This window comes from Pseudophryne corroboree, chromosome 11 (assembly GCF_028390025.1).
Source record: "Pseudophryne corroboree isolate aPseCor3 chromosome 11, aPseCor3.hap2, whole genome shotgun sequence".
Classification (NCBI taxonomy): domain Eukaryota; kingdom Metazoa; phylum Chordata; class Amphibia; order Anura; family Myobatrachidae; genus Pseudophryne; species Pseudophryne corroboree.
Window position 1 is genome coordinate 129,580,096 of NC_086454.1, and position 24,072 is coordinate 129,604,167.

The 24,072-nt window shown below is 34.8% G+C and overlaps 14 non-coding genes across 14 annotated transcripts; all 14 read right to left on the reverse strand.

Annotated features, from left to right (window-relative positions):
- Positions 1 to 407: 407 nt before the first annotated feature.
- Positions 408 to 480, reverse strand: TRNAT-UGU (transfer RNA threonine (anticodon UGU)). Its single transcript has one exon. It is a non-coding gene; the product is annotated as a tRNA-Thr (tRNA).
- Positions 481 to 1,174: 694 nt separating this feature from the next.
- Positions 1,175 to 1,247, reverse strand: TRNAT-UGU (transfer RNA threonine (anticodon UGU)). The gene has a single exon. It is a non-coding gene; the product is annotated as a tRNA-Thr (tRNA).
- Positions 1,248 to 2,781: 1,534 nt separating this feature from the next.
- TRNAT-UGU (transfer RNA threonine (anticodon UGU)) lies at positions 2,782 to 2,854 on the reverse strand. Its single transcript has one exon. It is a non-coding gene; the product is annotated as a tRNA-Thr (tRNA).
- A 1,543-nt stretch (positions 2,855 to 4,397) lies between these two features.
- TRNAT-UGU (transfer RNA threonine (anticodon UGU)) lies at positions 4,398 to 4,470 on the reverse strand. The gene has a single exon. It is a non-coding gene; the product is annotated as a tRNA-Thr (tRNA).
- A 1,532-nt stretch (positions 4,471 to 6,002) lies between these two features.
- On the reverse strand, positions 6,003 to 6,075 carry TRNAT-UGU (transfer RNA threonine (anticodon UGU)). Its single transcript has one exon. It is a non-coding gene; the product is annotated as a tRNA-Thr (tRNA).
- Positions 6,076 to 7,607: 1,532 nt separating this feature from the next.
- TRNAT-UGU (transfer RNA threonine (anticodon UGU)) lies at positions 7,608 to 7,680 on the reverse strand. The gene has a single exon. It is a non-coding gene; the product is annotated as a tRNA-Thr (tRNA).
- Positions 7,681 to 9,212: 1,532 nt separating this feature from the next.
- TRNAT-UGU (transfer RNA threonine (anticodon UGU)) lies at positions 9,213 to 9,285 on the reverse strand. Its single transcript has one exon. It is a non-coding gene; the product is annotated as a tRNA-Thr (tRNA).
- A 1,534-nt stretch (positions 9,286 to 10,819) lies between these two features.
- TRNAT-UGU (transfer RNA threonine (anticodon UGU)) lies at positions 10,820 to 10,892 on the reverse strand. The gene has a single exon. It is a non-coding gene; the product is annotated as a tRNA-Thr (tRNA).
- Positions 10,893 to 12,436: 1,544 nt separating this feature from the next.
- Positions 12,437 to 12,509, reverse strand: TRNAT-UGU (transfer RNA threonine (anticodon UGU)). The gene has a single exon. It is a non-coding gene; the product is annotated as a tRNA-Thr (tRNA).
- Positions 12,510 to 14,051: 1,542 nt separating this feature from the next.
- On the reverse strand, positions 14,052 to 14,124 carry TRNAT-UGU (transfer RNA threonine (anticodon UGU)). Its single transcript has one exon. It is a non-coding gene; the product is annotated as a tRNA-Thr (tRNA).
- Positions 14,125 to 15,666: 1,542 nt separating this feature from the next.
- TRNAT-UGU (transfer RNA threonine (anticodon UGU)) lies at positions 15,667 to 15,739 on the reverse strand. Its single transcript has one exon. It is a non-coding gene; the product is annotated as a tRNA-Thr (tRNA).
- A 1,542-nt stretch (positions 15,740 to 17,281) lies between these two features.
- On the reverse strand, positions 17,282 to 17,354 carry TRNAT-UGU (transfer RNA threonine (anticodon UGU)). Its single transcript has one exon. It is a non-coding gene; the product is annotated as a tRNA-Thr (tRNA).
- A 3,134-nt stretch (positions 17,355 to 20,488) lies between these two features.
- Positions 20,489 to 20,561, reverse strand: TRNAT-UGU (transfer RNA threonine (anticodon UGU)). The gene has a single exon. It is a non-coding gene; the product is annotated as a tRNA-Thr (tRNA).
- A 1,542-nt stretch (positions 20,562 to 22,103) lies between these two features.
- TRNAT-UGU (transfer RNA threonine (anticodon UGU)) lies at positions 22,104 to 22,176 on the reverse strand. Its single transcript has one exon. It is a non-coding gene; the product is annotated as a tRNA-Thr (tRNA).
- Positions 22,177 to 24,072: the final 1,896 nt, after the last annotated feature.

The following is a 24,072-nucleotide window of genomic DNA, read 5'->3' on the forward strand; positions in this document are numbered from 1 at the left end:
TCCTGTAGTGAGCTGAAATGATAATACCATGCCTGTCAGCAGAAACAGAACAGGTGTACAACAGGGTGAGAAGTATTAAAAACCTCCTAATGTGTGTGTTTTTGTGCTATCATTAAAGTTAAATTATTGGAAAGCTCTTACCATAGTTTCATAATAATAGTGAAAAACTTGTTGGAACTATCAGCATGAACAGAATCGGCCCAATAAAATGCAACAAATATGTTTTAGACATGCTCTTGTAACCAATCAGCAGATTAGACTGAACATCATAACTCTGTGTACAAATTGAATATCCAAATGTGTGACCAAATTGAAATGGTTCTCCTAACTTAAAGCTCTTGAGCAGACTATTTCAACATTAGGAGCTGCAATTTATATTTTAGCAGCAGTAACAAGAAAGTAGCACTAGACCCCAGTGAGATTTGAACTCACGACCCCTGGTTTACAAGACCAGTACTCTAACCCCTGAGATATGGAGCCTTGCCTTCAGCACTATGTATGTTCATTCTGCTTAGTGATGGAAAAAAAATCTTCTGCAAATTTCAAATCTCTGTTATCATTTTATTGTCGCTTTTTGTCCCAATGTAGACTTTTCACAAAAAAATTCTACAAATTTGCAATATCCTTGATTGAGGCATGTAGTATATACATTTTTCAGAAAATCAAATATATGCAAAAATTAGCTGTCTTTGCTTGAATTGAATTATATAGAAAATATTGAAAAGTTGGACATATTTTTAATGGCTCTCCAACTTTGTGTTAGAGTGTCCTGTAGTGAGCTGAAATGATAATACCATGCCTGTCAGCAGAAACAGAACAGGTGTACAACAGGGTGAGAAGTATTAAAAACCTCCTAATGTGTGTGTTTTTGTGCTATCATTAAAGTTAAATTATTGGAAAGCTCTTACCATAGTTTCATAATAATAGTGAAAAACTTGTTGGAACTATCAGCATGAACAGAATCGGCCCAATAAAATGCAACAAATATGTTTTAGACATGCTCTTGTAACCAATCAGCAGATTAGACTGAACATCATAACTCTGTGTACAAATTGAATATCCAAATGTGTGACCAAATTGAAATGGTTCTCCTCACTTAAAGCTCTTGAGCAGACTATTTCAACATTGGGAGCTGCAATTTATATTTTAGCAGCAGTAATAAGAAAGTAGCACTAGGCCCCAGTGAGATTTGAACTCACGACCCCTGGTTTACAAGACCAGTACTCTAACCCCTGAGATATGGAGCCTTGCCTTCAGCACTATGTATGTTCATTCTGCTTAGTGATGGAAAAAAAAATCTTCTGCAAATTTCAAATCTCTGTTATCATTTTATTGTCGCTTTTTGTCCCAATGTAGACTTTTCACAAAAAAATTCTACAAATTTGCAATATCCTTGATTGAGGCATGTAGTATATAACTTTTTCAGAAAATCAAATAAATGCAAAAATTAGCTGTCTTTGCTTTAATTGAATTATATAGAAAATATTGAAAAAGTTGGACATATTTTTAATGGCTCTCCAACTTTGTGTTAGAGTGTCCTGTAGTGAGCTTAAATGATAATACCATGCCTGTCAGCAGAAACAGAACAGGTGTACAACAGGGTGAGAAGTATTAAAAACCTCCTAATGTGTGTGTTTTTTTGCTATCATTAAAGTTAAATTATTGGAAAGCTCTTACCATAGTTTCATAATAATAGTGAAAAACTTGTTGGAACTATCAGCATGAACAGAATCGGCCCAATAAAATGCAACAAATATGTTTTAGACATGCTCTTGTAACCAATCAGCAGATTAGACTGAACATCATATGTCTTTGTCCAAATTAACCATCCAAATATGTGACCAAATTGAAATGGTTCTCCTCACTTAAAGATATTGCATAGACTATTTTAACATTGGGAAACACTAGGTCCCAGTGAGATTGGACCTCATGACCCCTGGTTTACGAGACCAGTGCTCTAACCCCTGAGAGATGGAGCCACATAAGTAGCCAGAACTGTGACCAATACGGGGTCTGAATTATGGTTGAAAAGAGTTTTCTTCAAATTTCAGTAATCTTATTGGATATTATTAGTTGTAGCTCATTCTCCAAATATACACTTTTAACAGATGACCACTGCTGAAATGCCTGCTTGGGACATGCAGTTAATAACCTATTAAACAATTTAAAGAAACTTTCAGTTTGCTGCTGTATGTTGAATAGGTGTATATATAAAATTGAGGAAATGTTGGTCATGTTTTCCATGCCTCACAAACCTTGTGCTCCTTAGTCTGGAATGCCTTCAAAATGATATGACAGAATGTCTTTATATTGAGATATTTGTGACCAATAGTGGTCATTACCTTGAGTATGCTTGCATTTGTACTTTATATATGCTTACATGACCAAAAAAGCCTTCTGGCAGCTACAGTTGTCAATTCAAAACTCTTCTGGATCAACTGATGAAGTTGATTCATGCACGGTACAATACAATGTATATACCATTGTTGCTATCTTTAAAGTTTAATTATGGAAAAGCTCTTTCTACAGTTTGTAATGATACTGAAAAATTATGATGGGATTATCAGCATGAACAGAGTCAATACAATAAAATAATTTTAAGACATGCTCTTGGAACCAATTTGCAGATTAGACTGAACATCATAACTCTGTGTACAAATTGAATATCCAAATGTGTGACCAAATTGAAATGGTTCTCCTCACTTAAAGCTCTTGAGCAGACTATTTCAACATTAGGAGCTGCAATTTATATTTTAGCAGCAGTAACAAGAAAGTAGCACTAGGCCCCAGTGAGATTTGAACTCACGACCCCTGGTTTACAAGACCAGTACTCTAACCCCTGAGATATGGAGCCTTGCCTTCAGCACTATGTATATTCATTCTGCTTAGTGATGGAAAAAAAATCTTCTGCAAATTTCAAATCTCTGTTATCATTTTATTGTCGCTTTTTGTCCCAATGTAGACTTTTCACAAAAAAATTCTACAAATTTGCAATATCCTTGATTGAGGCATGTAGTATATAACTTTTTCAGAAAATCAAATAAATGCAAAAATTAGCTGTCTTTGCTTTAATTGAATTATATAGAAAATATTGAAAAAGTTGGACATATTTTTAATGGCTCTCCAACTTTGTGTTAGAGTGTCCTGTAGTGAGCTGAAATGATAATACCATGCCTGTCAGCAGAAACAGAACAGGTGTACAACAGGGTGAGAAGTATTAAAAACCTCCTAATGTGTGTGTTTTTTTGCTTTCATTAAAGTTAAATTATTGGAAAGCTCTTACCATAGTTTCATAATAATAGTGAAAAACTTGTTGGAACTATCAGCATGAACAGAATCGGCCCAATAAAATGCAACAAATATGTTTTAGACATGCTCTTGTAACCAATCAGCAGATTAGACTGAACATCATATGTCTTTGTCCAAATTAACCATCCAAATATGTGACCAAATTGAAATGGTTCTCCTCACTTAAAGATATTGCATAGACTATTTTAACATTGGGAAACACTAGGTCCCAGTGAGATTGGACCTCATGACCCCTGGTTTACGAGACCAGTGCTCTAACCCCTGAGAGATGGAGCCACATAAGTAGCCAGAACTGTGACCAATACGGGGTCTGAATTATGGTGGAAAAGAGTTTTCTTCAAATTTCAGTAATCTTATTGGATATTATTAGTTGTAGCTCATTCTCCAAATATACACTTTTAACAAATGACCACTGCTGAAATGCCTGCTTGGGACATGCAGTTAATAACCTATTAAACAATTTAAAGAAACTTTCAGTTTGCTGTTGTATGTTGAATAGGTGTATATATAAAATTGAGGAAATGTTGGTCATGTTTTCCATGCCTCACAAACCTTGTGCTCCTTAGTCTGGAATGCCTTCAAAATGATATGACAGAATGTCTTTATATTGAGATATTTGTGACCAATAGTGGACATTACCTTGAGTATGCTTGCATTTGTACTTTATATATGCTTACATGACCAAAAAAGCCTTCTGGCAGCTACAGTTGTCAATTCAAAACTCTTCTGGATCAACTGATGAAGTTGATTCCTGCACGGTACAATACAGATTAATACAACGTATATACCATTGTTGCTATCTTTAAAGTTTAATTATGGAAAAGCTCTTTCTACAGTTTGTAATGATACTGAAAAATTATGATGGGATTATCAGCATGAACAGAATCAGTACAATAAAATAATTTTAAGACATGCTCTTGGAACCAATTTGCAGATTAGACTGAACATCATAACTCTGTGTACAAATTGAATATCCAAATGTGTGACCAAATTGAAATGGTTCTCCTCACTTAAAGCTCTTGAGCAGACTATTTCAACATTGGGAGCTGCAATTTATATTTTAGCAGCAGTAACAAGAAAGTAGCACTAGGCCCCAGTGAGATTTGAACTCACAACCCCTGGTTAACAAGACCAGTGCTTTAACCCCTGAGCTATGGAGCCTTGCCTTCAGCACTATGTATGTTCATTCTGCTTAGTGATGGAAAAAAATCTTCTGCAAATTTCAAATCTCTGTTATCATTTTATTGTCGCTTTTTGTCCCAATGTAGACTTTTCACAAAAAAATTCTACAAATTTGCAATATCCTTGATTGAGGCATGTAGTATATAACTTTTTCAGAAAATCAAATAAATGCAAAAATTAGCTGTCTTTGCTTGAATTGAATTATATAGAAAATATTGAAAAAGTTGGACATATTTTTAATGGCTCTCCAACTTTGTGTTAGAGTGTCCTGTAGTGAGCTGAAATGATAATACCATGCCTGTCAGCAGAAACAGAACAGGTGTACAACAGGGTGAGAAGTATTAAAAACCTCCTAATGTGTGTGTTTTTTTGCTATCATTAAAGTAAAATTATTGGAAAGCTCTTACCATAGTTTCATAATAATAGTGAAAAACTTGTTGGAACTATCAGCATGAACAGAATCGGCCCAATAAAATGCAACAAATATGTTTTAGACATGCTCTTGTAACCAATCAGCAGATTAGACTGAACATCATATGTCTTTGTCCAAATTAACCATCCAAATATGTGACCAAATTGAAATGGTTCTCCTCACTTAAAGATATTGCATAGACTATTTTAACATTGGGAAACACTAGGTCCCAGTGAGATTGGACCTCATGACCCCTGGTTTACGAGACCAGTGCTCTAACCCCTGAGCTATGGAGCCACATAAGTAGCCAGAACTGTGACCAATACGGGGTCTGAATTATGGTGGAAAAGAGTTTTCTTCAAATTTCAGTAATCTTATTGGATATTATTAGTTGTAGCTCATTCTCCAAATATACACTTTTAACAAATGACCACTGCTGAAATGCCTGCTTGGGACATGCAGTTAATAACCTATTAAACAATTTAAAGAAACTTTCAGTTTGCTGCTGTATGTTGAATAGGTGTATATATAAAATTGAGGAAATGTTGGTCATGTTTTCCATGCCTCACAAACCTTGTGCTCCTTAGTCTGGAATGCCTTCAAAATGATATGACAGAATGTCTTTATATTGAGATATTTGTGACCAATAGTGGTCATTACCTTGAGTATGCTTGCATTTGTACTTTATATATGCTTACATGACCAAAAAAGCCTTCTGGCAGCTACAGTTGTCAATTCAAAACTCTTCTGGATCAACTGATGAAGTTGATTCATGCACGGTACAATACAATGTATATACCATTGTTGCTATCTTTAAAGTTTAATTATGGAAAAGCTCTTTCTACAGTTTGTAATGATACTGAAAAATTATGATGGGATTATCAGCATGAACAGAATCAGTACAATAAAATAATTTTAAGACATGCTCTTGGAACCAATTTGCAGATTAGACTGAACATCATAACTCTGTGTACAAATTGAATATCCAATTGTGTGACCAAATTGAAATGGTTCTCCTCACTTAAAGCTCTTGAGCAGACTATTTCAACATTGGGAGCTGCAATTTATATTTTAGCACCAGTAACAAGAAAGTAGCACTAGGCCCCAGTGAGATTTGAACTCACGACCCCTGGTTTACAAGACCAGTGCTCTAACCCCTGAGCTATGGAGCCTTGCCTTCAGCATTATGTATGTTCATTCTGCTTAGTGATGGAAAAAAATCTTCTGCAAATTTCAAATCTCTGTTATCATTTTATTGTCGCTTTTTGTCCCAATGTAGACTTTTCACAAAAAAATTCTACAAATTTGCAATATCCTTGATTGAGGCATGTAGTATATAACTTTTTCAGAAAATCAAATAAATGCAAAAATTAGCTGTCTTTGCTTGAATTGAATTATATAGAAAATATTGAAAAAGTTGGACATATTTTTAATGGCTCTCCAACTTTGTGTTAGAGTGTCCTGTAGTGAGCTGAAATGATAATACCATGCCTGTCAGCAGAAACAGAACAGGTGTACAACAGGGTGAGAAGTATTAAAAACCTCCTAATGTGTGTGTTTTTGAGCTATCATTAAAGTTAAATTATTGGAAAGCTCTTACCATAGTTTCATAATAATAGTGAAAAACTTGTTGGAACTATCAGCATGAACAGAATCGGCCCAATAAAATGCAACAAATATGTTTTAGACATGCTCTTGTAACCAATCAGCAGATTAGACTGAACATCATAACTCTGTGTACAAATTGAATATCCAAATGTGTGACCAAATTGAAATGGTTCTCCTCACTTAAAGATATTGCATAGACTATTTTAACATTGGGAAACACTAGGTCCCAGTGAGATTGGACCTCATGACCCCTGGTTTACGAGACCAGTGCTCTAACCCCTGAGAGATGGAGCCACATAAGTAGCCAGAACTGTGACCAATATGGGGTCTGAATTATGGTGGAAAAGAGTTTTCTTCAAATTTCAGTAATCTTATTGGATATTATTAGTTGTAGCTCATTCTCCAAATATACACTTTTAACAAATGACCACTGCTGAAATGCCTGCTTGGGACATGCAGTTAATAACCTATTAAACAATTTAAAGAAACTTTCAGTTTGCTGTTGTATGTTGAATAGGTGTATATATAAAATTGAGGAAATGTTGGTCATGTTTTCCATGCCTCACAAACCTTGTGCTCCTTAGTCTGGAATGCCTTCAAAATGATATGACAGAATGTCTTTATATTGAGATATTTGTGACCAATAATTGTCATTACCTTGAGTATGCTTGCATTTGTACTTTATATATGCTTACATGACCAAAAAAGCCTTCTGGCAGCTACAGTTGTCAATTCAAAACTCTTCTGGATCAACTGATGAAGTTGATTCATGCACGGTACAATACAATGTATATACCATTGTTGCTATCTTTAAAGTTTAATTATGGAAAAGCTCTTTCTACAGTTTGTAATGATACTGAAAAATTATGATGGGATTATCAGCATGAACAGAATCAGTACAATAAAATAATTTTAAGACATGCTCTTGGAACCAATTTGCAGATTAGACTGAACATCATAACTCTGTGTACAAATTGAATATCCAAATGTGTGACCAAATTGAAATGGTTCTCCTCACTTAAAGCTCTTGAGCAGACTATTTCAACATTGGGAGCTACAATTTATATTTTAGCAGCAGTAATAAGAAAGTAGCACTAGGCCCCAGTGAGATTTGAACTCACGACCCCTGGTTTACAAGACCAGTGCTCTAACCCCTGAGCTATGGAGCCTTGCCTTCAGCATTATGTATGTTCATTCTGCTTAGTGATGGAAAAAAAATTTCTGCAAATTTCAAATCTCTGTTATCATTTTATTGTCGCTTTTTGTCCCAATGTAGACTTTTCACAAAAAAATTCTACAAATTTGCAATATCCTTGATTGAGGCATGTAGTATATAACTTTTTCAGAAAATCAAATAAATGCAAAAATTAGCTGTCTTTGCTTGAATTGAATTATATAGAAAATATTGAAAAAGTTGGACATATTTTTAATGGCTCTCCAACTTTGTGTTAGAGTGTCCTGTAGTGAGCTGAAATGATAATACCATGCCTGTCAGCAGAAACAGAACAGGTGTACAACAGGGTGAGAAGTATTAAAAACCTCCTAATGTGTGTGTTTTTGTGCTATCATTAAAGTTAAATTATTGGAAAGCTCTTACCATAGTTTCATAATAATAGTGAAAAACTTGTTGGAACTATCAGCATGAACAGAATCGGCCCAATAAAATGCAACAAATATGTTTTAGACATGCTCTTGTAACCAATCAGCAGATTAGACTGAACATCATATGTCTTTGTCCAAATTAACCATCCAAATATGTGACCAAATTTAAATGGTTCTCCTCACTTAAAGATATTGCATAGACTATTTTAACATTGGGAAACACTAGGTCCCAGTGAGATTGGACCTCATGACCCCTGGTTTACGAGACCAGTGCTCTAACCCCTGAGCTATGGAGCCACATAAGTAGCCAGAACTGTGACCAATACGGGGTCTGAATTATGGTGGAAAAGAGTTTTCTTCAAATTTCAGTAATCTTATTGGATATTATTAGTTGTAGCTCATTCTCCAAATATACACTTTTAACAAATGACCACTGCTGAAATGCCTGCTTGGGACATGCAGTTAATAACCTATTAAACAATTTAAAGAAACTTTCAGTTTGCTGCTGTATGTTGAATAGGTGTATATATAAAATTGAGGAAATGTTGGTCATGTTTTCCATGCCTCACAAACCTTGTGCTCCTTAGTCTGGAATGCCTTCAAAATGATATGACAGAATGTCTTTATATTGAGATATTTGTGACCAATAGTGGTCATTACCTTGAGTATGCTTGCATTTGTACTTTATATATGCTTACATGACCAAAAAAGCCTTCTGGCAGCTACAGTTGTCAATTCAAAACTCTTCTGGATCAACTGATGAAGTTGATTCATGCACGGTACAATACAATGTATATACCATTGTTGCTATCTTTAAAGTTTAATTATGGAAAAGCTCTTTCTACAGTTTGTAATGATACTGAAAAATTATGATGGGATTATCAGCATGAACAAAGTCAATACAATAAAATAATTTTAAGACATGCTCTTGGAACCAATTTGCAGATTAGACTGAACATCATAACTCTGTGTACAAATTGAATATCCAAATGTGTGACCAAATTGAAATGGTTCTCCTCACTTAAAGCTCTTGAGCAGACTATTTCAACATTGGGAGCTGCAATTTATATTTTAGCAGCAGTAACAAGAAAGTAGCACTAGGGCCCAGTGAGATTTGAACTCACGACCCCTGGTTTACAAGACCAGTACTCTAACCCCTGAGATATGGAGCCTTGCCTTCAGCACTATGTATGTTCATTCTGCTTAGTGATGGAAAAAAAAATCTTCTGCAAATTTCAAATCTCTGTTATCATTTTATTGTCGCTTTTTGTCCCAATGTAGACTTTTCACAAAAAAATTCTACAAATTTGCAATATCCTTGATTGAGGCATGTAGTATATAACTTTTTCAGAAAATCAAATAAATGCAAAAATTAGCTGTCTTTGCTTTAATTGAATTATATAGAAAATATTGAAAAAGTTGGACATATTTTTAATGGCTCTCCAACTTTGTGTTAGAGTGTCCTGTAGTGAGCTGAAATGATAATACCATGCCTGTCAGCAGAAACAGAACAGGTGTACAACAGGGTGAGAAGTATTAAAAACCTCCTAATGTGTGTGTTTTTTTGCTATCATTAAAGTTAAATTATTGGAAAGCTCTTACCATAGTTTCATAATAATAGTGAAAAACTTGTTGGAACTATCAGCATGAACAGAATCGGCCCAATAAAATGCAACAAATATGTTTTAGACATGCTCTTGTAACCAATCAGCAGATTAGACTGAACATCATATGTCTTTGTCCAAATTAACCATCCAAATATGTGACCAAATTGAAATGGTTCTCCTCACTTAAAGATATTGCATAGACTATTTTAACATTGGGAAACACTAGGTCCCAGTGAGATTGGACCTCATGACCCCTGGTTTACGAGACCAGTGCTCTAACCCCTGAGAGATGGAGCCACATAAGTAGCCAGAACTGTGACCAATACGGGGTCTGAATTATGGTTGAAAAGAGTTTTCTTCAAATTTCAGTAATCTTATTGGATATTATTAGTTGTAGCTCATTCTCCAAATATACACTTTTAACAGATGACCACTGCTGAAATGCCTGCTTGGGACATGCAGTTAATAACCTATTAAACAATTTAAAGAAACTTTCAGTTTGCTGCTGTATGTTGAATAGGTGTATATATAAAATTGAGGAAATGTTGGTCATGTTTTCCATGCCTCACAAACCTTGTGCTCCTTAGTCTGGAATGCCTTCAAAATGATATGACAGAATGTCTTTATATTGAGATATTTGTGACCAATAGTGGTCATTACCTTGAGTATGCTTGCATTTGTACTTTATATATGCTTACATGACCAAAAAAGCCTTCTGGCAGCTACAGTTGTCAATTCAAAACTCTTCTGGATCAACTGATGAAGTTGATTCATGCACGGTACAATACAATGTATATACCATTGTTGCTATCTTTAAAGTTTAATTATGGAAAAGCTCTATCTACAGTTTGTAATGATACTGAAAAATTATGATGGGATTATCAGCATGAACAGAGTCAATACAATAAAATAATTTTAAGACATGCTCTTGGAACCAATTTGCAGATTAGACTGAACATCATAACTCTGTGTACAAATTGAATATCCAAATGTGTGACCAAATTGAAATGGTTCTCCTCACTTAAAGCTCTTGAGCAGACTATTTCAACATTAGGAGCTGCAATTTATATTTTAGCAGCAGTAACAAGAAAGTAGCACTAGGCCCCAGTGAGATTTGAACTCACGACCCCTGGTTTACAAGACCAGTACTCTAACCCCTGAGATATGGAGCCTTGCCTTCAGCACTATGTATGTTCATTCTGCTTAGTGATGGAAAAAAAAATCTTCTGCAAATTTCAAATCTCTGTTATCATTTTATTGTCGCTTTTTGTCCCAATGTAGACTTTTCACAAAAAAATTCTACAAATTTGCAATATCCTTGATTGAGGCATGTAGTATATAACTTTTTCAGAAAATCAAATAAATGCAAAAATTAGCTGTCTTTGCTTGAATTGAATTATATAGAAAATATTGAAAAAGTTGGACATATTTTTAATGGCTCTCCAACTTTGTGTTAGAGTGTCCTGTAGTGAGCTTAAATGATAATACCATGCCTGTCAGCAGAAACAGAACAGGTGTACAACAGGGTGAGAAGTATTAAAAACCTCCTAATGTGTGTGTTTTTGTGCTATCATTAAAGTTAAATTATTGGAAAGCTCTTACCATAGTTTCATAATAATAGTGAAAAACTTGTTGGAACTATCAGCATGAACAGAATCGGCCCAATAAAATGCAACAAATATGTTTTAGACATGCTCTTGTAACCAATCAGCAGATTAGACTGAACATCATAACTCTGTGTACAAATTAAATATCCAAATGTGTGACCAAATTGAAATGGTTCTCCTCACTTAAAGATATTGCATAGACTATTTTAACATTGGGAAACACTAGGTCCCAGTGAGATTGGACCTCATGACCCCTGGTTTACGAGACCAGTGCTCTAACCCCTGAGAGATGGAGCCACATAAGTAGCCAGAACTGTGACCAATACGGGGTCTGAATTATGGTGGAAAAGAGTTTTCTTCAAATTTCAGTAATCTTATTGGATATTATTAGTTGTAGCTCATTCTCCAAATATACACTTTTAACAAATGACCACTGCTGAAATGCCTGCTTGGGACATGCAGTTAATAACCTATTAAACAATTTAAAGAAACTTTCAGTTTGCTGTTGTATGTTGAATAGGTGTATATATAAAATTGAGGAAATGTTGGTCATGTTTTCCATGCCTCACAAACCTTGTGCTCCTTAGTCTGGAATGCCTTCAAAATGATATGACAGAATGTCTTTATATTGAGATATTTGTGACCAATAGTGGACATTACCTTGAGTATGCTTGCATTTGTACTTTATATATGCTTACATGACCAAAAAAGCCTTCTGGCAGCTACAGTTGTCAATTCAAAACTCTTCTGGATCAACTGATGAAGTTGATTCCTGCACGGTACAATACAGATTAATACAATGTATATACCATTGTTGCTATCTTTAAAGTTTAATTATGGAAAAGCTCTTTCTACAGTTTGTAATGATACTGAAAAATTATGATGGGATTATCAGCATGAACAGAGTCAATACAATAAAATAATTTTAAGACATGCTCTTGGAACCAATTTGCAGATTAGACTGAACATCATAACTCTGTGTACAAATTGAATATCCAAATGTGTGACCAAATTGAAATGGTTCTCTTCACTTAAAGCTCTTGAGCAGACTATTTCAACATTGGGAGCTGCAATTTATATTTTAGCAGCAGTAACAAGAAAGTAGCACTAGGCCCCAGTGAGATTTGAACTCACGACCCCTGGTTTACAAGACCAGTGCTCTATCTCCTGAGCTATGGAGCCTTGCCTTCAGCACTATGTATGTTCATTCTGCTTAGTGATGGAAAAAAATCTTCTGCAAATTTCAAATCTCTGTTATCATTTTATTGTCGCTTTTTGTCCCAATGTAGACTTTTCACAAAAAAATTCTACAAATTTGCAATATCCTTGATTGAGGCATGTAGTATATAACTTTTTCAGAAAATCAAATAAATGCAAAAATTAGCTGTCTTTGCTTGAATTGAATTATATAGAAAATATTGAAAAAGTTGGACATATTTTTAATGGCTCTCCAACTTTGTGTTAGAGTGTCCTGTAGTGAGCTGAAATGATAATACCATGCCTGTCAGCAGAAACAGAACAGGTGTACAACAGGGTGAGAAGTATTAAAAACCTCCTAATGTGTGTGTTTTTTTGCTATCATTAACGTTAAATTATTGGAAAGCTCTTACCATAGTTTCATAATAATAGTGAAAAACTTGTTGGAACTATCAGCATGAACAGAATCGGCCCAATAAAATGCAACAAATATGTTTTAGACATGCTCTTGTAACCAATCAGCAGATTAGACTGAACATCATATGTCTTTGTCCAAATTAACCATCCAAATATGTGACCAAATTGAAATGGTTCTCCTCACTTAAAGATATTGCATAGACTATTTTAACATTGGGAAACACTAGGTCCCAGTGAGATTGGACCTCATGACCCCTGGTTTACGAGACCAGTGCTCTAACCCCTGAGCTATGGAGCCACATAAGTAGCCAGAACTGTGACCAATACGGGGTCTGAATTATGGTGGAAAAGAGTTTTCTTCAAATTTCAGTAATCTTATTGGATATTATTAGTTGTAGCTCATTCTCCAAATATACACTTTTAACAAATGACCACTGCTGAAATGCCTGCTTGGGACATGCAGTTAATAACCTATTAAACAATTTAAAGAAACTTTCAGTTTGCTGTTGTATGTTGAATAGGTGTATATATAAAATTGAGGAAATGTTGGTCATGTTTTCCATGCCTCACAAACCTTGTGCTCCTTAGTCTGGAATGCCTTCAAAATGATATGACAGAATGTCTTTATATTGAGATATTTGTGACCAATAGTGGTCATTACCTTGAGTATGCTTGCATTTGTACTTTATATATGCTTACATGACCAAAAAAGCCTTCTGGCAGCTACAGTTGTCAATTCAAAACTCTTCTGGATCAACTGATGAAGTTGATTCCTGCATGGTACAATACAGATTAATACAACGTATATACCATTGTTGCTATCTTTAAAGTTTAATTATGGAAAAGCTCTTTCTACAGTTTGTAATGATACTGAAAAATTATGATGGGATTATCAGCATGAACAGAATCAGTACAATAAAATAATTTTAAGACATGCTCTTGGAACCAATTTGCAGATTAGACTGAACATCATAACTCTGTGTACAAATTGAATATCCAAATGTGTGACCAAATTGAAATGGTTCTCCTCACTTAAAGCTCTTGAGCAGACTATTTCAACATTGGGAGCTGCAATTTATATTTTAGCAGCAGTAACAAGAAAGTAGCACTAGGCCCCAGTGAGATTTGAACTCACGACCCCTGGTTAACAAGACCAGTGCTTTAACCCCTGAGCTATGGAGCCTTGCCTTCAGCACTATGTATGTTCATTCTGCTTAGTGATGGAAAAAAATCTTCTGCAAATTTCAAATCTCTGTTATCATTTTATTGTCGCTTTTTGTCCCAATGTAGACTTTTCACCAAAATATTCTACAAATTTGCAATATCCTTGATTGAGGCATGTAGTATATAACTTTTTCAGAAAATCAAATAAATGCAAAAATTAGCTGTCTTTGCTTGAATTGAATTATACAGAAAATATTGAAAAAGTTGGACATATTTTTAATGGCTCTCCAACTTTGTGTTAGAGTGTCCTGTAGTGAGCTGAAATGATAATACCATGCCTGTCAGCAGAAACAGAACAGGTGTACAACAGGGTGAGAAGTATTAAAAACCTCCTAATGTGTGTGTTTTTGAGCTATCATTAAAGTTAAATTATTGGAAAGCTCTTACCATAGTTTCATAATAATAGTGAAAAACTTGTTGGAACTATCAGCATGAACAGAATCGGCCCAATAAAATGCAACAAATATGTTTTAGACATGCTCTTGTAACCAATCAGCAGATTAGACTGAACATCATAACTCTGTGTACAAATTAAATATCCAAATGTGTGACCAAATTGAAATGGTTCTCCTCACTTAAAGATATTGCATAGACTATTTTAACATTGGGAAACACTAGGTCCCAGTGAGATTGGACCTCATGACCCCTGGTTTACGAGACCAGTGCTCTAACCCCTGAGAGATGGAGCCACATAAGTAGCCAGAACTGTGACCAATACGGGGTCTGAATTATGGTGGAAAAGAGTTTTCTTCAAATTTCAGTAATCTTATTGGATATTATTAGTTGTAGCTCATTCTCCAAATATACACTTTTAACAAATGACCACTGCTGAAATGCCTGCTTGGGACATGCAGTTAATAACCTATTAAACAATTTAAAGAAACTTTCAGTTTGCTGTTGTATGTTGAATAGGTGTATATATAAAATTGAGGAAATGTTGGTCATGTTTTCCATGCCTCACAAACCTTGTGCTCCTTAGTCTGGAATGCCTTCAAAATGATATGACAGAATGTCTTTATATTGAGATATTTGTGACCAATAGTGGACATTACCTTGAGTATGCTTGCATTTGTACTTTATATATGCTTACATGACCAAAAAAGCCTTCTGGCAGCTACAGTTGTCAATTCAAAACTCTTCTGGATCAACTGATGAAGTTGATTCCTGCACGGTACAATACAGATTAATACAATGTATATACCATTGTTGCTATCTTTAAAGTTTAATTATGGAAAAGCTCTTTCTACAGTTTGTAATGATACTGAAAAATTATGATGGGATTATCAGCATGAACAGAGTCAATACAATAAAATAATTTTAAGACATGCTCTTGGAACCAATTTGCAGATTAGACTGAACATCATAACTCTGTGTACAAATTGAATATCCAAATGTGTGACCAAATTGAAATGGTTCTCTTCACTTAAAGCTCTTGAGCAGACTATTTCAACATTGGGAGCTGCAATTTATATTTTAGCAGCAGTAACAAGAAAGTAGCACTAGGCCCCAGTGAGATTTGAACTCACGACCCCTGGTTTACAAGACCAGTGCTCTATCTCCTGAGCTATGGAGCCTTGCCTTCAGCACTATGTATGTTCATTCTGCTTAGTGATGGAAAAAAATCTTCTGCAAATTTCAAATCTCTGTTATCATTTTATTGTCGCTTTTTGTCCCAATGTAGACTTTTCACAAAAAAATTCTACAAATTTGCAATATCCTTGATTGAGGCATGTAGTATATAACTTTTTCAGAAAATCAAATAAATGCAAAAATTAGCTGTCTTTGCTTGAATTGAATTATATAGAAAATATTGAAAAAGTTGGACATATTTTTAATGGCTCTCCAACTTTGTGTTAGAGTGTCCTGTAGTGAGCTGAAATGATAATACCATGCCTGTCAGCAGAAACAGAACAGGTGTACAACAGGGTGAGAAGTATTAAAAACCTCCTAATGTGTGTGTTTTTTTGCTATCATTAAAGTTAAATTATTGGAAAGCTCTTACCATAGTTTCATAATAATAGTGAAAAACTTGTTGGAACTATCAGCATGAACAGAATCGGCCCAATAAAATGCAACAAATATGTTTTAGACATGCTCTTGTAACCAATCAGCAGATTAGACTGAACATCATATGTCTTTGTCCAAATTAACCATCCAAATATGTGACCAAATTGAAATGGTTCTCCTCACTTAAAGATATTGCATAGACTATTTTAACATTGGGAAACACTAGGTCCCAGTGAGATTGGACCTCATGACCCCTGGTTTACGAGACCAGTGCTCTAACCCCTGAGCTATGGAGCCACATAAGTAGCCAGAACTGTGACCAATACGGGGTCTGAATTATGGTGGAAAAGAGTTTTCTTCAAATTTCAGTAATCTTATTGGATATTATTAGTTGTAGCTCATTCTCCAAATATACACTTTTAACAAATGACCACTGCTGAAATGCCTGCTTGGGACATGCAGTTAATAACCTATTAAACAATTTAAAGAAACTTTCAGTTTGCTGTTGTATGTTGAATAGGTGTATATATAAAATTGAGGAAATGTTGGTCATGTTTTCCATGCCTCACAAACCTTGTGCTCCTTAGTCTGGAATGCCTTCAAAATGATATGACAGAATGTCTTTATATTGAGATATTTGTGACCAATAGTGGTCATTACCTTGAGTATGCTTGCATTTGTACTTTATATATGCTTACATGACCAAAAAAGCCTTCTGGCAGCTACAGTTGTCAATTCAAAACTCTTCTGGATCAACTGATGAAGTTGATTCCTGCACGGTACAATACAGATTAATACAATGTATATACCATTGTTGCTATCTTTAAAGTTTAATTATGGAAAAGCTCTTTCTACAGTTTGTAATGATACTGAAAAATTATGATGGGATTATCAGCATGAACAGAGTCAATACAATAAAATAATTTTAAGACATGCTCTTGGAACCAATTTGCAGATTAGACTGAACATCATAACTCTGTGTACAAATTGAATATCCAAATGTGTGACCAAATTGAAATGGTTCTCTTCACTTAAAGCTCTTGAGCAGACTATTTCAACATTGGGAGCTGCAATTTATATTTTAGCAGCAGTAACAAGAAAGTAGCACTAGGCCCCAGTGAGATTTGAACTCACGACCCCTGGTTTACAAGACCAGTGCTCTATCTCCTGAGCTATGGAGCCTTGCCTTCAGCACTATGTATGTTCATTCTGCTTAGTGATGGAAAAAAATCTTCTGCAAATTTCAAATCTCTGTTATCATTTTATTGTCGCTTTTTGTCCCAATGTAGACTTTTCACAAAAAAATTCTACAAATTTGCAATATCCTTGATTGAGGCATGTAGTATATAACTTTTTCAGAAAATCAAATAAATGCAAAAATTAGCTGTCTTTGCTTGAATTGAATTATATAGAAAATATTGAAAAAGTTGGACATATTTTTAATGGCTCTCCAACTTTGTGTTAGAGTGTCCTGTAGTGAGCTGAAATGATAATACCATGCCTGTCAGCAGAAACAGAACAGGTGTACAACAGGGTGAGAAGTATTAAAAACCTCCTAATGTGTGTGTTTTTTTGCTATCATTAAAGTTAAATTATTGGAAAGCTCTTACCATAGTTTCATAATAATAGTGAAAAACTTGTTGGAACTATCAGCATGAACAGAATCGGCCCAATAAAATGCAACAAATATGTTTTAGACATGCTCTTGTAACCAATCAGCAGATTAGACTGAACATCATATGTCTTTGTCCAAATTAACCATCCAAATATGTGACCAAATTGAAATGGTTCTCCTCACTTAAAGATATTGCATAGACTATTTTAACATTGGGAAACACTAGGTCCCAGTGAGATTGGACCTCATGACCCCTGGTTTACGAGACCAGTGCTCTAACCCCTGAGCTATGGAGCCACATAAGTAGCCAGAACTGTGACCAATACGGGGTCTGAATTATGGTGGAAAAGAGTTTTCTTCAAATTTCAGTAATCTTATTGGATATTATTAGTTGTAGCTCATTCTCCAAATATACACTTTTAACAAATGACCACTGCTGAAATGCCTGCTTGGGACATGCAGTTAATAACCTATTAAACAATTTAAAGAAACTTTCAGTTTGCTGTTGTATGTTGAATAGGTGTATATATAAAATTGAGGAAATGTTGGTCATGTTTTCCATGCCTCACAAACCTTGTGCTCCTTAGTCTGGAATGCCTTCAAAATGATATGACAGAATGTCTTTATATTGAGATATTTGTGACCAATAGTGGTCATTACCTTGAGTATGCTTGCATTTGTACTTTATATATGCTTACATGACCAAAAAAGCCTTCTGGCAGCTACAGTTGTCAATTCAAAACTCTTCTGGATCAACTGATGAAGTTGATTCCTGCATGGTACAATACAGATTAATACAACGTATATACCATTGTTGCTATCTTTAAAGTTTAATTATGGAAAAGCTCTTTCTACAGTTTGTAATGATACTGAAAAATTATGATGGGATTATCAGCATGAACAGAATCAGTACAATAAAATAATTTTAAGACATGCTCTTGGAACCAATTTGCAGATTAGACTGAACATCATAACTCTGTGTACAAATTGAATATCCAAATGTGTGACCAAATTAAAATGGTTCTCCTCACTTAAAGCTCTTGAGCAGACTATTTCAACATTGGGAGCTGCAATTTATATTTTAGCAGCAGTAACAAGAAAGTAGCACTAGGCCCCAGTGAGATTTGAACCAGTGCTTTAACCCCTGAGCTATGGAGCCTTGCCTTCAGCACTATGTATGTTCATTCTGCTTAGTGATGGAAAAAAATCTTCTGCAAATTTCAAATCTCTGTTATCATTTTATTGTCGCTTTTTGTCCCAATGTAGACTTTTCACCAAAAAATTCTACAAATTTGCAATATCCTTGATTGAGGCATGTAGTATATAACTTTTTCAGAAAATCAAATAAATGCAAAAATTAGCTGTCTTTGCTTGAATTGAATTATACAGAAAATATTGAAAAAGTTGGACATATTTTTAATGGCTCTCCAACTTTGTGTTAGAGTGTCCTGTAGTGAGCTGAAATGATAATACCATGCCTGTCAGCAGAAACAGAACAGGTGTACAACAGGGTGAGAAGTATTAAAAACCTCCTAATGTGTGTGTTTTTTTGCTATCATTAAAGTAAAATTATTGGAAAGCTCTTACCATAGTTTCATAATAATAGTGAAAAACTTGTTGGAACTATCAGCATGAACAGAATCGGCCCAATAAAATGCAACAAATATGTTTTAGACATGCTCTTGTAACCAATCAGCAGATTAGACTGAACATCATATGTCTTTGTCCAAATTAACCATCCAAATATGTGACCAAATTGAAATGGTTCTCCTCACTTAAAGATATTGCATAGACTATTTTAACATTGGGAAACACTAGGTCCCAGTGAGATTGGACCTCATGACCCCTGGTTTACGAGACCAGTGCTCTAACCCCTGAGCTATGGAGCCACATAAGTAGCCAGAACTGTGACCAATACGGGGTCTGAATTATGGTGGAAAAGAGTTTTCTTCAAATTTCAGTAATCTTATTGGATATTATTAGTTGTAGCTCATTCTCCAAATATACACTTTTAACAAATGACCACTGCTGAAATGCCTGCTTGGGACATGCAGTTAATAACCTATTAAACAATTTAAAGAAACTTTCAGTTTGCTGTTGTATGTTGAATAGGTGTATATATAAAATTGAGGAAATGTTGGTCATGTTTTCCATGCCTCACAAACCTTGTGCTCCTTAGTCTGGAATGCCTTCAAAATGATATGACAGAATGTCTTTATATTGAGATATTTGTGACCAATAGTGGTCATTACCTTGAGTATGCTTGCATTTGTACTTTATATATGCTTACATGACCAAAAAAGCCTTCTGGCAGCTACAGTTGTCAATTCAAAACTCTTCTGGATCAACTGATGAAGTTGATTCCTGCATGGTACAATACAGATTAATACAACGTATATACCATTGTTGCTATCTTTAAAGTTTAATTATGGAAAAGCTCTTTCTACAGTTTGTAATGATACTGAAAAATTATGATGGGATTATCAGCATGAACAGAATCAGTACAATAAAATAATTTTAAGACATGCTCTTGGAACCAATTTGCAGATTAGACTGAACATCATAACTCTGTGTACAAATTGAATATCCAAATGTGTGACCAAATTGAAATGGTTCTCCTCACTTAAAGCTCTTGAGCAGACTATTTCAACATTGGGAGCTGCAATTTATATTTTAGCAGCAGTAACAAGAAAGTAGCACTAGGCCCCAGTGAGATTTGAACTCACGACCCCTGGTTAACAAGACCAGTGCTTTAACCCCTGAGCTATGGAGCCTTGCCTTCAGCACTATGTATGTTCATTCTGCTTAGTGATGGAAAAAAATCTTCTGCAAATTTCAAATCTCTGTTATCATTTTATTGTCGCTTTTTGTCCCAATGTAGACTTTTCACCAAAAAATTCTACAAATTTGCAATATCCTTGATTGAGGCATGTAGTATATAACTTTTTCAGAAAATCAAATAAATGCAAAAATTAGCTGTCTTTGCTTGAATTGAATTATACAGAAAATATTGAAAAAGTTGGACATATTTTTAATGGCTCTCCAACTTTGTGTTAGAGTGTCCTGTAGTGAGCTGAAATGATAATACCATGCCTGTCAGCAGAAACAGAACAGGTGTACAACAGGGTGAGAAGTATTAAAAACCTCCTAATGTGTGTGTTTTTGAGCTATCATTAAAGTTAAATTATTGGAAAGCTCTTACCATAGTTTCATAATAATAGTGAAAAACTTGTTGGAACTATCAGCATGAACAGAATCGGCCCAATAAAATGCAACAAATATGTTTTAGACATGCTCTTGTAACCAATCAGCAGATTAGACTGAACATCATAACTCTGTGTACAAATTAAATATCCAAATGTGTGACCAAATTGAAATGGTTCTCCTCACTTAAAGATATTGCATAGACTATTTTAACATTGGGAAACACTAGGTCCCAGTGAGATTGGACCTCATGACCCCTGGTTTACGAGACCAGTGCTCTAACCCCTGAGAGATGGAGCCACATAAGTAGCCAGAACTGTGACCAATACGGGGTCTGAATTATGGTGGAAAAGAGTTTTCTTCAAATTTCAGTAATCTTATTGGATATTATTAGTTGTAGCTCATTCTCCAAATATACACTTTTAACAAATGACCACTGCTGAAATGCCTGCTTGGGACATGCAGTTAATAACCTATTAAACAATTTAAAGAAACTTTCAGTTTGCTGTTGTATGTTGAATAGGTGTATATATAAAATTGAGGAAATGTTGGTCATGTTTTCCATGCCTCACAAACCTTGTGCTCCTTAGTCTGGAATGCCTTCAAAATGATATGACAGAATGTCTTTATATTGAGATATTTGTGACCAATAGTGGACATTACCTTGAGTATGCTTGCATTTGTACTTTATATATGCTTACATGACCAAAAAAGCCTTCTGGCAGCTACAGTTGTCAATTCAAAACTCTTCTGGATCAACTGATGAAGTTGATTCCTGCACGGTACAATACAGATTAATACAATGTATATACCATTGTTGCTATCTTTAAAGTTTAATTATGGAAAAGCTCTTTCTACAGTTTGTAATGATACTGAAAAATTATGATGGGATTATCAGCATGAACAGAGTCAATACAATAAAATAATTTTAAGACATGCTCTTGGAACCAATTTGCAGATTAGACTGAACATCATAACTCTGTGTACAAATTGAATATCCAAATGTGTGACCAAATTGAAATGGTTCTCTTCACTTAAAGCTCTTGAGCAGACTATTTCAACATTGGGAGCTGCAATTTATATTTTAGCAGCAGTAACAAGAAAGTAGCACTAGGCCCCAGTGAGATTTGAACTCACGACCCCTGGTTTACAAGACCAGTGCTCTATCTCCTGAGCTATGGAGCCTTGCCTTCAGCACTATGTATGTTCATTCTGCTTAGTGATGGAAAAAAATCTTCTGCAAATTTCAAATCTCTGTTATCATTTTATTGTCGCTTTTTGTCCCAATGTAGACTTTTCACAAAAAAATTCTACAAATTTGCAATATCCTTGATTGAGGCATGTAGTATATAACTTTTTCAGAAAATCAAATAAATGCAAAAATTAGCTGTCTTTGCTTGAATTGAATTATATAGAAAATATTGAAAAAGTTGGACATATTTTTAATGGCTCTCCAACTTTGTGTTAGAGTGTCCTGTAGTGAGCTGAAATGATAATACCATGCCTGTCAGCAGAAACAGAACAGGTGTACAACAGGGTGAGAAGTATTAAAAACCTCCTAATGTGTGTGTTTTTTTGCTATCATTAAAGTTAAATTATTGGAAAGCTCTTACCATAGTTTCATAATAATAGTGAAAAACTTGTTGGAACTATCAGCATGAACAGAATCGGCCCAATAAAATGCAACAAATATGTTTTAGACATGCTCTTGTAACCAATCAGCAGATTAGACTGAACATCATATGTCTTTGTCCAAATTAACCATCCAAATATGTGACCAAATTGAAATGGTTCTCCTCACTTAAAGATATTGCATAGACTATTTTAACATTGGGAAACACTAGGTCCCAGTGAGATTGGACCTCATGACCCCTGGTTTACGAGACCAGTGCTCTAACCCCTGAGCTATGGAGCCACATAAGTAGCCAGAACTGTGACCAATACGGGGTCTGAATTATGGTGGAAAAGAGTTTTCTTCAAATTTCAGTAATCTTATTGGATATTATTAGTTGTAGCTCATTCTCCAAATATACACTTTTAACAAATGACCACTGCTGAAATGCCTGCTTGGGACATGCAGTTAATAACCTATTAAACAATTTAAAGAAACTTTCAGTTTGCTGTTGTATGTTGAATAGGTGTATATATAAAATTGAGGAAATGTTGGTCATGTTTTCCATGCCTCACAAACCTTGTGCTCCTTAGTCTGGAATGCCTTCAAAATGATATGACAGAATGTCTTTATATTGAGATATTTGTGACCAATAGTGGTCATTACCTTGAGTATGCTTGCATTTGTACTTTATATATGCTTACATGACCAAAAAAGCCTTCTGGCAGCTACAGTTGTCAATTCAAAACTCTTCTGGATCAACTGATGAAGTTGATTCCTGCATGGTACAATACAGATTAATACAACGTATATACCATTGTTGCTATCTTTAAAGTTTAATTATGGAAAAGCTCTTTCTACAGTTTGTAATGATACTGAAAAATTATGATGGGATTATCAGCATGAACAGAATCAGTACAATAAAATAATTTTAAGACATGCTCTTGGAACCAATTTGCAGATTAGACTGAACATCATAACTCTGTGTACAAATTGAATATCCAAATGTGTGACCAAATTAAAATGGTTCTCCTCACTTAAAGCTCTTGAGCAGACTATTTCAACATTGGGAGCTGCAATTTATATTTTAGCAGCAGTAACAAGAAAGTAGCACTAGGCCCCAGTGAGATTTGAACCAGTGCTTTAACCCCTGAGCTATGGAGCCTTGCCTTCAGCACTATGTATGTTCATTCTGCTTAGTGATGGAAAAAAATCTTCTGCAAATTTCAAATCTCTGTTATCATTTTATTGTCGCTTTTTGTCCCAATGTAGACTTTTCACCAAAAAATTCTACAAATTTGCAATATCCTTGATTGAGGCATGTAGTATATAACTTTTTCAGAAAATCAAATAAATGCAAAAATTAGCTGTCTTTGCTTGAATTGAATTATACAGAAAATATTGAAAAAGTTGGACATATTTTTAATGGCTCTCCAACTTTGTGTTAGAGTGTCCTGTAGTGAGCTGAA